Source organism: Gallinula chloropus, assembly GCF_964237585.1.
Source record: "Gallinula chloropus genome assembly, chromosome: 20".
Classification (NCBI taxonomy): domain Eukaryota; kingdom Metazoa; phylum Chordata; class Aves; order Gruiformes; family Rallidae; genus Gallinula; species Gallinula chloropus.
The window spans coordinates 1,967,928-1,983,221 of record NC_140105.1 but is presented as its reverse complement, the minus strand read 5'-3'; positions in this window follow the sequence as shown (position 1 = coordinate 1,983,221).

Genomic DNA, 15,294 nt, shown 5'->3' with positions numbered 1-15,294 from the left:
CTGGCTGGGGTCCCCACGGCTGCCCTGGGAGCAGGATGTGTCCCTGGGGCTGACCCTCCTCCAGAGCAGCCAGCCAGAAGCTCCAGCTCCCCTCACCCATGGCCAGTTCATCTGCCCTTCTCACCATCCCCAGGGAATAGGCTTTGGCTGCCCCCCAAACCCCCCATTTCTGGTGTTTTGCTTCCATGCCAAGGGGCTGCTGTGCCCCTCAGCCCTGGCACGCTGGGAGGGGTGCCCAGCACCAGGTGCCCACTCCCAGAAAAGCTCTGGGTGGGATTTTTCCCCCTTTGCTGGCTGTAAGAGCAGGATTCTGCTCAGGATCCCCAGGAGCCTGGACAGAGGGACAAAGCCCCCACCCTGGGTTGCCCACTCCAGGGGGCACAGGGGAGATGCCTTCTGCTCCTCTGGGCTCAGCCAGTTGCAGCCTGGAGCTGGTGCCACCCCCAGTGCCCTGGCTCTGGGCAAAGAGGGGTCTGGGGTGGGCTCTGAACCTCTTGGCCACGTTCCCCATCACCCCTTTGCCCTCGTGCAGAGCCCTGGGACCAGGCTGGGTCCCCAGAAAGCTCCAGGGCTCCCCTGGAGTTCTTCCTCCCTGCATCCCATGGTGAAACAGGTGGAGAGGAGTGATGGAGACGGGAGCAATGGCCCATCCCAGGTGTGTGTGTGGAGGGCTGGGGGGGATCACAGCTCAGGGCACAGTGGTCCTTGGCAGTGTGTGAGCTCAGGGAGGCGTGTAGAGGGCTGGCAAGTGATGGCTGGGGTCAGGCTCTGACCCTGCAGGAGGGGAAAGACCTGTCCAGCCACTGGCTTTGCTCCAGTGTGAGACTGGAGAGCGGGTGCTGGGAGCAGCCCCGTGGGGTTATTTGGGGCTGGGGGCATCACAGGACTCTCAGGAGCTCCCGTGCTCCCTAGCTGCTGGGGGGCTCCAGGGATGCCCTTGGAGGTTAATACTGTCCAGGTGGGACTCTTATTTTTCAGCCCAAACCCTTCCTTTCCCTTCCCACAGCCAAAGCTGGGCTCAGTTGTGATGAGAGGGGTGATTTGGGGGCGGGGTGGGGGCTGGAGAGTCCCCATCTTCATGCCTGACCCACACGAGTGCCTTGGCCTTGGGGGAGCAGCGGAGGGGAGGTTCCCCCCACCCCACCTCCAGAAGGGGCTTGGTTCCTCCTTTGGTGTTTCAACTTCTTCTCTTCCCCATCCCTAGAGGAGCCCTGAGCCCTGACCTCGTGCACCCACGCCTGTGTGTTGTGATTGGGGCTTTTTCCAGGCACATTTTTCCAAAGCCAATCCAGATGTGTGCAGCTGCTGTCCCTCGAGGAGCAACCCACCCTCCCCCCTCTCCATCAGTCAAATTCCAGGCCAGTCACAGGCAAAGGAAAACATGTTTATTTTTACCAGCTCTCTAGGATGTATGAGGAAGTGGGGAGTGGAGGGTGGCTGGGGCAGAGCTCAGGAGGAGGAGAGGTGGAGAGAAAATGAGCACACACACCCCCCTGTCTTGCCCCCCGTGGCAGAGGAGCAGCAGTGCTTAAACTGGGGGAAATTCTCAGCTGGGGAGAGATGAAAATGACCAGAAAAAGGGAAAAAAGAGAAAAAAAATCCCATTCCTGAGTGATGGGGCTGATAAATCCTGGGTGGAAGAGCAGCAAGGGAGGTCAGGTCCTGGCTGTGCAGCATCCACACGTGTGTACAGCTGTTCTGTGTGACTGCCAGCCCTGACACCCCCCCAAATTCACCCCCCATCTCCCCTGCCCTTCAGGCCCTGCTCCCTGGGCTTGATATCCCACCTCCTGACAGGCTGGGGTGCAGAAGGGATGTGCTTTGGGTTTGGCTCTGCTCTCCTTGGTAGTGGCTGGTGGGGACTGACTTGGGAAGCCACCCCCTGAAAATCCATGGGTGAGAAGCTGGAGGCTCTGGGCACGGCACTGGTGTGTGTTGGGGAGCAGCCAGTGGCTCCTCCTCCCTCTCACTTGGGTCCCCCAGCCCCATCTGCCTTCCCCAGGGATGCTGCTGGCCTGGTCCTGCTTGCTCAGCTCCCCTCTGTGCCATCCAGCCAAGCTCTGGTCAGAGCTGCCAGGGCAGGATCTGGCCCCTGGCTCAGCCAGTGCTGCTGTGTGAGCATCAGAGCTGGTCCTGGGCCCATCACTTGGGTGGGAAAGTCTCTGTGCCCCCCACAAATTGCAAGTGAATGGTAAATGGGGGAGGGGGGATTGGTGTCCCCCAGGCACCTCCTCCTGGCTCCCTGTGCCCCCCCTCTGGGTGTGATGCTGGGTTTGGACAGGGGGGGCTCTGTGCTGGAGGGGGTCTGGGAGTGTTGGGATGGGACACAGATCCACCCACCCTGTCCCCAAGGCTCGCAGCAGGTCCAGCTCCATAAACACCCACCCAGCTAGAGAGAGGACCCCCCCCAACACCCCCAGAGCCTGCCAGACCAGGAACCCCCCCCAGCAAGACACATCCCTGCAGCTGAGCCACGGGCTCTCCCAGGGGGCTCCTCTGGCATCTCTGCCAGTTTGCCCCAGTAAAGGGGATCCCAGTGGCTCCCTGGGGAGGGGGTGCCTAGTGACTTCAGTGGGGACCAAATTTTTGGCAGGCTGGTGCCTCTGGGGCCAGGGCTGAGCCTTCCCAGCCCCTTGCCATAGGGAAGCCCCCCTGCTGTCAGCGTGAGGAGCGCCCAGAGCCAGCCCCAGCCGTGCCAGGTGGGTGGGAGGGAAACCCACCAGCTCACCTTGGACCAGCTTATCCCAAACAGGGAGGGATTCAAACTGCCCACCTGGGTCTGACCTATTTACCAGACCACCAGGGTGATTCTTTCCCATAGCTGAAGTTGTCTCTACTCGTTGGTGTGTCTTACCCAGCCCCAGCACTGCCCACAGAGGGGAGCTGGTGTGGGGCCCTGTAACCTTGTGTGTGTCTCTCCTGTTCCTGCTGCAGATCCTGTTCTGTCCGTGGTTCTCGTGCTGGTTTTCTCCATGTGTGTGATGGGTGTAACTTGGTTCTTTCTTTTTTTGTAGGTTTTTAGTATGTTTGTAACCCGACAGAATGGTGTTATTAAACCCAAACTTGTATCTTCAGTGGATAAATCAAGCAAAAGGCTCCAGCTCTCCTGGGTTTCTTTCCATCAGGGAGGGGTTGGGGGGCTGGCTCAGAGCTGGATGGGTTGGTGGGTTCTTGTTCACTCTGGGGAACTGGCCAGGGAAGCTGGGAAGCAGCAGGAAAAGGAGGGGCAGGAAAAGGAGGAGTGTGTCCTGGGGTGGTGGGAGGGGTTGGAGACCCCTTCCTGAGGGGCTCGAGCGGGGTGGGGAAGGTCTCCTCCTCTGGGCTTGTGCCTGGATTCCAGGTATGCCAGACAGACTGGGATGGGGGGTGTCAGGGGAATCAGGAGCTGCTCCCATGCCTTTTCCAGCCCAAGATGCACGCAGGGAGGGTGAGCTGCAGGGATCTGGGACAGGCTGCCAGGGGGTGTGGAGTCTCCTTCCCTGGGGGTATTCCAGCCCCATCTGGATGCTGACCTGTGTGACCTGTCCCAGGGACCCTGCTTTGCACCCAATGATCTCCAACCCCTCTGACTCTGGGATGTTCTGAGGTCCCTTCCAACTCCTAACCTCCTGGGATTCCATGAAGGATGAGGCTCTCCAGCCCTGCACGTGGCAGGGCAGCTCTTACATGAGTTATTGGGGTTCCCAAGCTACAGGGACTGGGATGGCCGTGCAGGGGGAGCCTGTTTCTACCCCTCCAGCCTACCCAAACCCAGCCCAACCAGCCCCAGAGAAAGGAGCCCTGTGGGGAGGGGAAGAGCTGCCTGGTTCAATCTGTCTTCTCCCCCTGTGCCTTTTGTGTCTGGGTGCTGTTAATGGGATTAATTAGCAGCCTTTGGAGTCTCCACCACATCCTGGCTACACTTCCCAGCGGAAGCCAATGGTCAGCAAAGCCCACAGGCTCCAGATGGGAAACGTTGGCTGGGAAACCACCAGCAAAAGGACCAGTTGGATCAGGACTGGGGACGTTGTGGGGGGGACCTGCAGCTCCGGGGCTGGGCTGGGACTACCCCGAGCCCAGGGTGGCCAAAGGGCTCTGTCATAGGGCTGTTTTTTTCCAACAGCCTGTTGAATAAGGACCTGGGAATTTCAGCATTACCTTGCAGGGAGAAAATATGTACACAGCCCTTCAGTTTGTACTAATATTTACCCCCAGATCCCGTCGCTTCGGGGTGGCTGTGACGATCAGGCTGTGACCCAGACCCCTATGGCCATGCCAGCGCTCTGCAAGCGTTGGAGAGAGAGGCAGGGTGGGAGGCTGAGGCTTGGGACACGCTGGAAAACTGGCCTCACACCCTCCTCCTTCCCTGTGCTAAGGGGAGAGGGGGGCTAAAACCACCTTGTTTCCAGACATCGCAACCTGGGGATGCTGTTTCTCTGGGGATGCTGCTTCCCAGGGGATGCTGCTTCCCAGGAGACAGCCCTTGCCTGAGGGAGCCAGAGGAGATCCAGCTCTTAGACACCACCTCAGTGACCCTGGCAATGATTTACAGGCTGGGGAGTGGAGGGAGAAGGGAACTGGGCAGCACAGGGTGTGTTCCCAGCCTGTCCCCCATGCTCCAGCCCCAGCAATTCCCATCTGCCCCACACCAAGAGGTCCAGCACTCCCTGGCCAGCACCTGCCATGCTGGGGAACCTCAGCTTCACCAACCCAGTGGAGATGTGGCACAGAAATGGCACATTCCCAGTGTGCATCCACATCCCACCGGCACCACAGCCAAGGGGAGAGTCAGGAGGTTACAGCCAGGGACAGACCGAGATGCACCTGCAAGGGGGAGGTGAAAAAAAAAGCCTCTGCAACAACTCTGCTGCACAGATACCTCTTCAAACCCAGCCTACATGAGCTGTCAGGGAGGAGAAGTCCTCCCATGTGTGCTGGGTGGCACAGGGAGAGAAACCTCAGGAGACCAAGCCTGCAGACTCCCCCTGGCTTGAAGGATGCATCCCTCCTGCTTCTCCATTATCCATCCACACCAAAGCAAATCATGGAATGGTTTGGGTTGGGAGGGATCCCCCAGGATCACAGAGCTCCAACCCCCTGCCACAGGCAGGGCCACCAACCTCCAGCCCTGGAGCTACACAAGGTTGCCCCATCCAACCTGGCCCTGAACACCCCCCAGGGATGCTGGGCTTTGCTGTACAACCCACCCCACAGCCACCCTCACCAGGCTGGGGGGGTTCAGCAGCTCTTTGCTCCGAGAAAAGCATCCAGACTGGGGGAAAAAATAATAAAGCAAAGGGAAAATAACTCCTACACACACACACACACCCCCCCCAACCCCTCCTCCCAGGCTGGCAGGGATGACACTGAGCAGGAGCCGGCCCTTCCTTCCGCGCCCGGCTCCTCTTCAGCTGCGCCGGCCGATATGGTTTATCTGAGCAGCGCTGGATGTAAACGCTGTCAGCGCCAGACAGGATTAATTCCCGGCAGTTTGGCAGCTGAGAGATGAAATAACAGCACTGGGAAGAGAGGAGGGAGGGTGGGGTTGGGGGGGGAAGTGAACGTCTCGGATTGAAAAATCCTCCTGGATGATTTACAGGCGGGTTTCTCTTCTCCGAGGCGCTCCGGAGACGGCAGAGATGAGGGTGGGAGAGAGGAGGAAGAGGAGGAGGAGGATGGCTCAGGGGGGTGCAGGCTGTCTGGAAGACAGCCTGCACCCCCCTGAGCCATCCTCCTCCTCCTCCTCTTCCTCCAAGCCCCACAGGAGTGGGGATGCTGCTGGGGAAACCAGCACCACGGTGCCCAAAAGCACTTGGCCCCGCTGCCAGCGTGCCTGGGGTGGTGACAGGGGATACAACCCACATTCCCCCCCCTCCTGCCCCCCACCCACCCAAATTGCCCTCTGGTTTTGCAGGACCCCCCCCCCACCCAGGTGCAGGTGGAAGCAGCAGCGCTGAAGGCACTGAGGTTCTTCTGGATACCTGGACAGCCAGCAAGGAGCATCCCTCTGCTTGCCACCCCGTGCTGAGTCAGTTGTTGGGGAGCAAGTGTCACCCCCCTCACTAACCAGCACCCCTTTCTTTGGGGAACAAACCAGCCAAAAAAAAAAGCCTGGAGCAGACAGCTTTGCTGCTGGGAGGTTCCCATCCCCACACAGATGCTGCTCATTAGCAATCCTCTTTATTAATTGACAAGGGGGTGTGCTTGAGGGGGAAGCTTCAGACAACCACCCCACAGATGCTGGTGGTTGTGTAGCCCATCAGTCTCCAGGCTGGTGTTCCAAACAGCTCCTGAAACACAATAATCACTGGGCCCTGAGGCGCTGTCACTGGGTTTGTACAGTGAGGGGGGTGTTGGGGATGCTTTTCCAGGCCACAGAGCGGGTTTGCTTTGGATATTCCAGTCAGTAACTGCAAATACTTGTCAGTCCTGGCTCTGTTCCCTCCGTGGCTGAGGGAGAAGCTGGCTGTGGGGAAGGCAGGTGTGTGGAGGTCTGGGTGCTGCTCGGGAGACCTGTGGCTGTGTGTGTGTGTGTGTGTGTGTCCTGTCATACTGCTGCTGTCACCCTGGGGCTGGACCTGACTGCCCTGGCTGAGCCTGGGCTTGTGCCCTGGCTGAGCCCTGCCTGTCCCCTGCCTGAGCACTGCCTGTTCCCCACCTGTCCCCTGCCCGTCCCCTGCCTGTCTCCTGCCCCTCCCCTGCCTGTCCCAGCCTGCTGCCAGGATGCAGCTGGGCGCTTTCTGCTCAGCTGCTTTGTGACCCATGGCAGAGCATCACTGGCCAACGTCTGCCAGGGCACCGGGTGAGATCCACATGGACGCTGCAGGTGACGAGTTGCTGTGGAGGGCAGGGAGCCCTGGAAGTGCTACCATCAGCTTCAGGAAATGCAGTTATGAAATAACCCCAGTGATGATGGCTGGGCAGGGGTCAGTGTCCATCTCCCCCTGTGTGCAAACCCACCGTGCTCCCCCTGCCCTTCCCCAGCGGCGAGGGGATGCTGGAGGGCATGGGCACGGCCAGCTGGAGCTCTGGATGCAGCTTGGTCACCTCTCCAAAGGTGAATGCAGGTAAACACCGTGCTGCAGCCTCTGCTAAGCCAGGTGTGGATCTGCTGAGCCCGGGCACAGCTCACCCCACAGCCAGAGCTGTGAGCGAGGCAAGGGAGACAGATGGATGCTCAGGGACAAAGAAGGGATGGCTTCTCCTCCCAGCTCCCCTGCCCAAGACAGGCAGGAAGGTTTGTCCCCTGCAGCAAATGTCACACTCACAAACCAGAACCACCCCTGGCCAGGAGAGAGAAGCCACTCAGGACCAGGGCAGCCCAGCTTCTCTCAGCCTGGCCACGTGCAGGGACGGGCTCAGCAGAAGGAGCCTCTGGGAAGGCTGGATAAATAGCAGCAGGCGAGGCAGAGATTGCTTCTCAAAGGTCACCGCTTCCTCTGCGCTGCTGGGAGTGCACCCGCTTCAACCCCTCCTCCTCCTCCTCCTCCTCCTCCTCCCCCCCACGGCAGCATCCTCTGCCCCAGCAGCTCCCACTGACCCCAGCCCCAGTGCTGGGGGGTGAAGCAGCCTCCTCGTCAAGCTGGGCAATTCCCAGCCCTCAGGTCTGATGGGACAGACGTTCCTCCTGGAAGGGAAATCCCCACGGCCAGCCCAGCATCCTACGCGCTTTGCCAAAGGGAGCAGGCGGCTCCCAGCCTCCTGCCCTTTCCTGAGCCACTAAATCACTCCCAAGCCCTCCCAAATATTTATTCATTGGGAAAGCAATAAAAGAGAAGGAAACCCCAAAAGACAAACTCCCACCAGCCTGCCTTTGATTGCGTTTCATGTTGCTTCAGTTGGGAATGCTTTCCCACCACAGGCTGGCTGGGAGGGAGGGAACGGCGCTCCAGGGGAGCAAACCACAACCTTCCCTGGGCCCAGAGGGGTCTGTGCACTGCTAGGGGGGGGTTGCTCAGGACCTGGGGGTGACAGTGCCTCTGGGGATGAGAGCTGGGACCCTCAGACCACAGGCTGGGGAAGTTCATGGAATCATTAAAGCTGGAAGAGTCCTCCAAGACCACCCAGTCCAGCTGCACCCCTACCACATCTATCACTCAGTAACCCACGTCCCCAAGTGCCTCATCCAACCTCCCCTTGAGCACCCTGAGGGACAATGACTCCATCACCTCCCTGGGCAGCCCCTTCCAATGGCCAACTGCTCCTTCAGAGAAGAGATTTCTCATTTCTAACCCAACTCACAGCCATTCCCTCTCGTCCTGTCACTGGTTATCTGTGAGCAGAGGCTGAGCCCAGCTCCCCACAGCCTCCTGCCAGGGAGCTGAGGAGAGCGATGGGGTCTCCCCTGAGCCTTCTCTTCCCCAGGCTGAGCAGTCCCAGCTCCCTCAGCTGCTCCCCATCAAACCCGTGTCCCAGCCCCTTCCCCAGCTCGTTACCCACCTGGTTCAAGGTGAGTGGGAGCATCCCCGTGTTTGCAAAGGAGCCTGAGCAAGGAGAGGCCACAGCACAGGGCGTGGGTGGGCTGTGGGTGCTGACCCCCATCTCTGAGCCCCTCAATGATGCCCAGGGGAGCAGCGGGGGGGCAGGCAGGTGGGGATGCTGTGACAAGCTCTGCCTGCAGCACAGACGGGTGATGCTGGAGGGAAAGGCTTTGGGGGGAGGGGGTTCTGCTCACACCAAACTCCCAGAACCAGAGCCGGGCTCCTCGTTTGCCTGATGGGAAAAACTTCCCACATCCTCACACGGTGCCAGAGTGCAGGGGGCAGGGCTGACAGCCGGGACAGGGCACCGCTGGGCAGGGGGTGCAGTGGGAGCCTGGCGAGCCGGGGCTGAGAGGGAAGGGGCCGCTGAGCCACGGCAGGGGCTGAGCATCCTCTGCTGCTGCCGGGAACAGCTTCCCCCCCGCTCCAGCCCCGCTCCCAGCCGTGCCGAGCGCGGCGGCGGGCTGGCCTCTGCCGTTCGCAGCGGGAACGGCAGCGCTGCCGGGAGCCGGCCCCGGGCCCCCGGGGGCTCTGCGGGCTCCCAGGGGATGCGGCAGCCGGGACAGGCGGGTCTCGTCCCGGAGGGAGGGGAGGCAGAGCGGGAGCGGGACATCCTGGGGTCCCAGCCGGTGGCGAGGGCTGGGGCAGTGAGCACGGGGGGCCAGGAAAGCCCAGGGCAGCCTGGCTTGTGTCAGAGCCAGTGTGGCCAGTGGGGCTGGAGAGGGGATTGTGCCCCTGGACTGGGCACTGGGGAGGCTGCACCTCGAGTGCTGGGTCCAGTTCTGGGCTCCTCAGCATCAGAAGGACAGGGAGGTCCTGGAGCGAGTCCAGAGAAGGGCAACCAGGCTGGGGAAGGGGCTGGAGGGCAAATCCTATGAGGAGCAGCTGAGGGAGCTGGGGGTGCTGAGCCTGGAGAAGAGGAGGCTGAGGGGAGACCTTCTCCCCACCTCCCCTGCCCTGCCAGGAGGGTGCAGAGAGGTGGGCGATGGTCTCTGCAGCCAGGGGACCCCCTTGCTGGGGGTGCTGTGAGTCTCCATGTCCAGGGGCTGGACCTGCCCTGGCAGCTGCCACCTCCTAACAGGTGCCTGTCCCTGAGCTGCCCGGGATGGATCCCACCCTGGAGGATTTCAGGGGTAACAAGGGGGGGTGATGGCTCCTGCCGAGGTGGCCCAGCCCCCAGCATATCACACCAGGGCCTCCTGAGTCCCCCACTGGTGCTGCTGTGGGGTGCCCCCTGTGCAGGACCCCAAGGCTGGGGTGCACCACGCCGTGTCCCCTCCCCGCTCACCTTTGGGGACAGGCCAGCCAGGCCACTTCTGGCTGGGCAGGGCTGTGGGGCAGGCAGAGGGAAGTGCTCTGCAGAGCATCTCCCGTGCTGATGCAACACCCTGACGTTGCTGCCTTGGGGGTTTTTCGGTCATTTCTCTCATTTCCTTATTGCCCAACGCCCCGTGGGTTTGCACAGGAGGCAGTCACCATCCTCCTCCTCCCTCGCTGGCCTCACCAACCTGCACCCTGCCTCTCCCTGGGGACGCATCCTGCCCGTCCAAGCCTTGGCACAGCACACAAGCAGGGCTGCAGCCGCGATGCCTTTTGTTGGCTGTTGGCTGTCCCAGCCAAAGACAGATCTGTCCCCTCCCAGGCACAGGGAGGGCACAGGTCCCCCCCTTGCAGCTGTGGACACCTCCCCTCACCCCTGAGTCACGGGAGGGAGCATCGACCCACCCCACGGCGCAGCCCGCGTCGGGGTGCCCGTGCCCAGCCACCCGCCGCCGCGGCACCTGCTGGGCTCTCCCCATCTCCACCCACCTCAAAACGCGACTTCAAAGGACCTGGGGAGGAACCGAAAGTGCTTTTTCCACCCCTTTTTTTTTGCCAGGAGGCAGCGGGAGCAGGTTTGCTGGGCAGGAGCCCGTGGAAGTGGGAGGGTGAGGCTGCGAGTGCGAGCTCAGCGCCCGACGCCACACCGGCGAACCCCAGCCGGGCCCACGCTGCAGCCCCTCAGGTGTCCCTCTGGGGGTAAGATGGATAGAAAGGAAAAACTTTGGGGTTTGGTTATTTTCCCATATAACAGCCTCAGGAATGTGGCCATGCCAAACCCAACTTCCAAAGGGGTCTCCCCAGCCTCCCCCCCCCCCAAATCCTGTGGGCATCCGACCTTCTCCGCAGGGATGCGGGGAAGGGGAATGTGTGGAAGAGGAGGGATGTGGCACCCAGGGTGGTGAGAGCAGGGGCAGCTCCTGAGGGGTTCAGCTTTGCTGGGGTCAGGATGAGTCATCTCTGCCAAAGCCAACACGACCAACCGGCTCCACGGCCGCTGCCTGCTGCCCCAGCCTTGCTGTGTGTCACCTGGGTCCTGTGACATGACACGACAGGACACGACAGGACACGACGTGCCTGGGCCTGTGGTGCCCCAGGGATGTGCCAGCCGAAAAGGACTGGGGTGGTTTTGGCCCAGCTGGCAGCTGCTCTCCGGGGAGGAGGAAGGGAAAACCCAAAGGCAAACCTGTGGGTTGGGGTAAGGATGGGTCACTGGGGCAGCAGAGGGAGAGGAATATCCATGATAGGACTTCCTAGCAAAATACAGGAGCTCAGTGGAACCCAGTGGGGTGTCTCACTGAACCCTGCAGCTCAGGCTGGAGGCAGAGCCACCCCCAAGCTGGACTGTCCCCAAGCCTTGCACTCCTCCCCCCCAGCCCCCCCCTAAGCTGAGCAGGATGTCACCCTATGGAATAGCCTTTCAGTTAGTTTGGGACACCTGTCCTGGCCGTGTCCCCTCCCAGGTTCCGGGGTGCCCCCCACCTTCTCATTTCAGCAGGAGAAGCTGAAAAGTCCTTGGCTGCTGCTGGGGAGCAACTAAACCATCCCTGTGTCACCAGCAGCACCTCATCCCAACCCAAAGCAGAGCAGATTCCTGCTGCTAGGAAGGAAACGAACTGTATCCCAGCTGAACCCGGGGCTGGGGTGAGGGGGGATGTCCTGGGGCCCTGAGAGTGACCAGTCCTGAGAGTGACCAGTCCCGGGAGTGACCAGTCCGGCCAGTGACCAGTCCCAACAGTGACCAGTCCCTCCAGTGACCAGTCCCAACAGTGACCAGTCCGGCCAGTGACCAGTCCCGCCAGTGACCAGTCCCGCCAGTGACCAGTCCCGCCAGTGACCAGTCCTGACGGGCTCCCGGCGGGACGGGGCGGGCCGGGGCCGGGCCGGGCATCCCCCGCATGACGCAACAGGCGGAGCCAGCGGAGCCCCCGCCCCGGTGCCGCCCCCAGGCCCCTCCCGGCCCAGGTGGAGGCGGCGGCGAGAGGCGGCCGGTGCCGGCGGGACCGGGGTCGAACCGAGCGTGGGTCCGGGGCAGCGACTGCGCCGAGGTGAGCGGGGCGAGGCGGGGCGGGACAGGACGGGGAGGGGGGTCCCGGTGCCCCCGCTCCGTGACCGCGCGGTTGCTGCTGCTGCTTTGTGACCGGCCGCATCCCGCCAGCTTCCTCCTCCGCCCGGGTGGGACCGGGGTACCGGCCCCGGCGGGCCGGGGGGTGCTCCTGCCCCCTGAGCCCCCGGGAGCCCTTTGCTGGGGTTGGGGGGGGGGGGGTGGGGCGGTGCGGGACCCCCTGCCCGGGCAGCCCGGATGGCTGGGGGGGGAGGGAGAACCCTCTTGTTCCTCCTCTTCTTCCTCCTCTTCATCGCGGGGTAGCGGGTGCGTGTCCCGGCGGGGTGACTCCGCCGTGTCGGGCGGCACCCTGCCCGCTTCCCCCTCCGGCTGCCTGCCCGGGGCCGGCGGAGGAAAGCCCTAACCTACTTTGTGGCGCCGATGGCCCGATAAACAGCCGGGCGGGCGGGTTTGTTTTTGTTTTTGCGGCTTTTCCCCTTCCCAAGGCGACAGGGGCTGGCAGCGCCCGTCGGCAGCGGCGGCCTCGGAGCCTCCCGGGGGGGTAAGGGCATCGCCCGGCCCTGCCGGGGAGCTGCCGGGGCCGGGCTTTGTTGTTGTGGCTGCGCTGAGGTTTGGCTGGAAGCTCTGGCACGTGCTCCCCGACGCGGCGAGGGCTGCCACCAGCCCCTCGGGGACAGCCCCGGCCCGAGCCTGCGGGCTCCGGAGGGGCTGCGCATCCTGCATCCCTGCCTGCATCCGCGCCGGGATGCTCGGTGGGGATGCTTTACCCAGCTGATCCTTTTGCTGCCGGCCCTCGGCAGTTTTGGGGCAGGAGGGTGAGGTTGGGCTTCACCCCAGCCCTCCTACCCTGCCAGGACCAGGGGGAAGCCATCCCTCTGGGCTTGCCCACAGCCATGGGCCAGGACCCTGCACCCCTTGCTGACCCCTCCGCTCCGGTACCTGTGCTCTGCAGGGGGAAGGGGACCTGAGGTTGTCCCTGCTGGGTCCCTGCAGCAAGAGGAAGTCCCTGCCCTCTTCCCCAGTGCGGCCTCATCCTTCCCGCTCGGGGCCGGGACGTTCCTGTGCCTTGGTGTGCCTGGTCTTGGATGGTCCCTCCTGGGGATTTCCAGGGTGAGCTCATGGGACGGCCACTGCCCTGTGCTTCCAGCACCTCAGCCTGGCTGGAGGGTTTGGGAGCACACCCACCACCAGCCCGTGGCTGTCCTGGAGCAGGAGGACGCTGCCTGGCTCAGCTCTTCCCATTGTGTGCTCTGAAAGAGCATCCTTTGGCTCCAGCCTGTTTTCCAAGTGGGAAACCTCCCCCAGCTTGAAAATATCCCACCTCTGAAACTAACTGGGGGGGAGAGGGGGGGCTTCAACTGCTGCTGTACCCCAGAGAGACCAGAGCTGCCTCTACCTGCTCTACCCCTGGTGCCACAGGCTCTGCATCACCAGTGGCTTCATGAGCAGCTTTTGGGGGCTCCCCAGCTGCTGTGCCTGGGTGCTGCTGTCCTGAGCCCCTCTGCAGTTAACGGGGTTATCATTCAGAGAGGGGCTTCTCCCTCTTCTCCCCTTTGCTGCCCAGTGGCCTCAGTGGCCCCTCCCAGCTTCCCCCAGTTTGGGGTTACTTTGGCACCGCTGCAGCTCAGCTGGGAGCGACACCTCAGAGGTGCTGTGAGCCTGGGGTGATACAGGGTAAACCCCGGGGGGGGGCAGTGGGGTTTGACACCCACACGTGGCCCCAGTATGAGCCCTGTGGGCTGGGGCTGAAGCTGCTGTGGCTGTGATGCACGTGGGAGCCCTTGGTGTGCTCTGTGCCTGCCTGATGCCGGCGGGAAGAAGAACAATAGATGCTGGGAGAGCAGCTCAGAGGCTGGGGGGTGGGGGGGGGGGGTGTGAATCTGGTGGGGGGTGGGCTGGCTGGGTCATCTCCCCTCAGGGGAGCTGTGTTCCTTGGGATGCGCTGGGGGAGCTGGGGAATTCGGGCTGAAAGAGGGGGATGTGGCTTTTCTGGGGGGGGGATCTTTTGGGAGCCCCTGATAAATCTCCCTTCCTTCCTGTGGGCTGCTGGCCTTGGTCTGAAAACAACCCTCAGGATGAGTTTGGGATCCAAACAGGTCACCAAAGCAAGAGGAGATGGGTGGTGGGAGGTTTGTGGGGGGAGTGGTGGCAGCAGGACCCCTGGTCCCACATCCTAAAGCGTGCTGTGCTCTGTGAGGAGGGGGCTTGTCCTTCTCCAGCTGCCCCTTGCCCTCTGTATGGGAGCTGAGCAGACCAGCACAGGGCTCCAGGGATGCTTCCCACAGGCACTGGGAGCCCTGCAGGGACCTGAGCCCCAGGGAGTGAACAGGATCAATTAGAGAAGGCTGGAAACTAATTACTGAAATCTGAGCTCACAGGTGATGGCATCAAACCCTTCTCTTCTCAGAGAGCTTTTCATCTAACGACTGCTGGTCCCTGCTGGGCTGGGAGAGGTCAGGGAACCTCATGAGCCCTTGCTGGGATGGGCATCGTGCCTTTTAATGACCAGGATCCAGGAGCTGTGGTCACTTGGGAGCGTGTGGTGCTTTGGGCTTGGGTGGTTTTGTGGCCTCTGAGGGAGCACTGAAGGCTGTGTGCCAGCCTGGGGGTATGGAAGAGCTCCTTGGCATGGGCACCCTTCTTCTCCCTGAGTCCCCACCTCCTGAACAGCAAGCCGAGCAGTGCTTGGTTGGTGGATGCTCCCTGAGGGAGGGTTTGGGGTGGGGGATGCACCCAGGGAGGATGTGCTGGGTGCCAGGTGGTCCCAAGACCGACCCAGACCTCTGCTTGGCCACCATCCAGGACCCTTGTGCCCCCCCCCATCCTTGGGGACTGTCACCCTGAGGGTTGGCATTGTAGGGTGCAGGTTGCTCAGGGCAGGAGCAGCCCCCAAATAACTGTCTCCCCTGTGGGAATGAAGCATTTAGGGGTTTGCATGAGGGTTTCCCCCCCTGCCCTTCCCCCTTAACCAAGTTAAATCTGGCAAGGACTTTATCTGAGGGAGCAGCTCCTTGCCTGGGGGGTGTGATGGGGGTGGGATGGCAGGGAGCCTTGTTGTAGCGCTGTGCCTCAGTTTCCCCAGCTGTGAAATGGCACGAATGAGTTGGTGTGAAGGCCTCCCCCCTGTGAAACCCACTGTGTGTCACCTCGAGGGGAGCCTGAGCAGCCACCATACCCTGCTGGGGGTGCAAACACCCACATGTGGGTGCTGGGGGTGCCTGGTGATGCTCCTCAGCCTTTCCCCAGGCTGCTGCCATTGGGTGGAGGGAGGAATCAGCCTGTGCAGGAAGGACACGGTCTGTGCTGGGTGTCCAGCCCCCTGGGCACCTGCTCAGCTGGGTGGTGGGTGGGTGGGTGGTCGCTCCTCAGTGGGACCGTCCCTGCCATCCACAGGTGCCTTTTGGGGCTGCTGCAGCTCCCAGGGTGACAGTCCCCTCCTTCCAGCAGCCT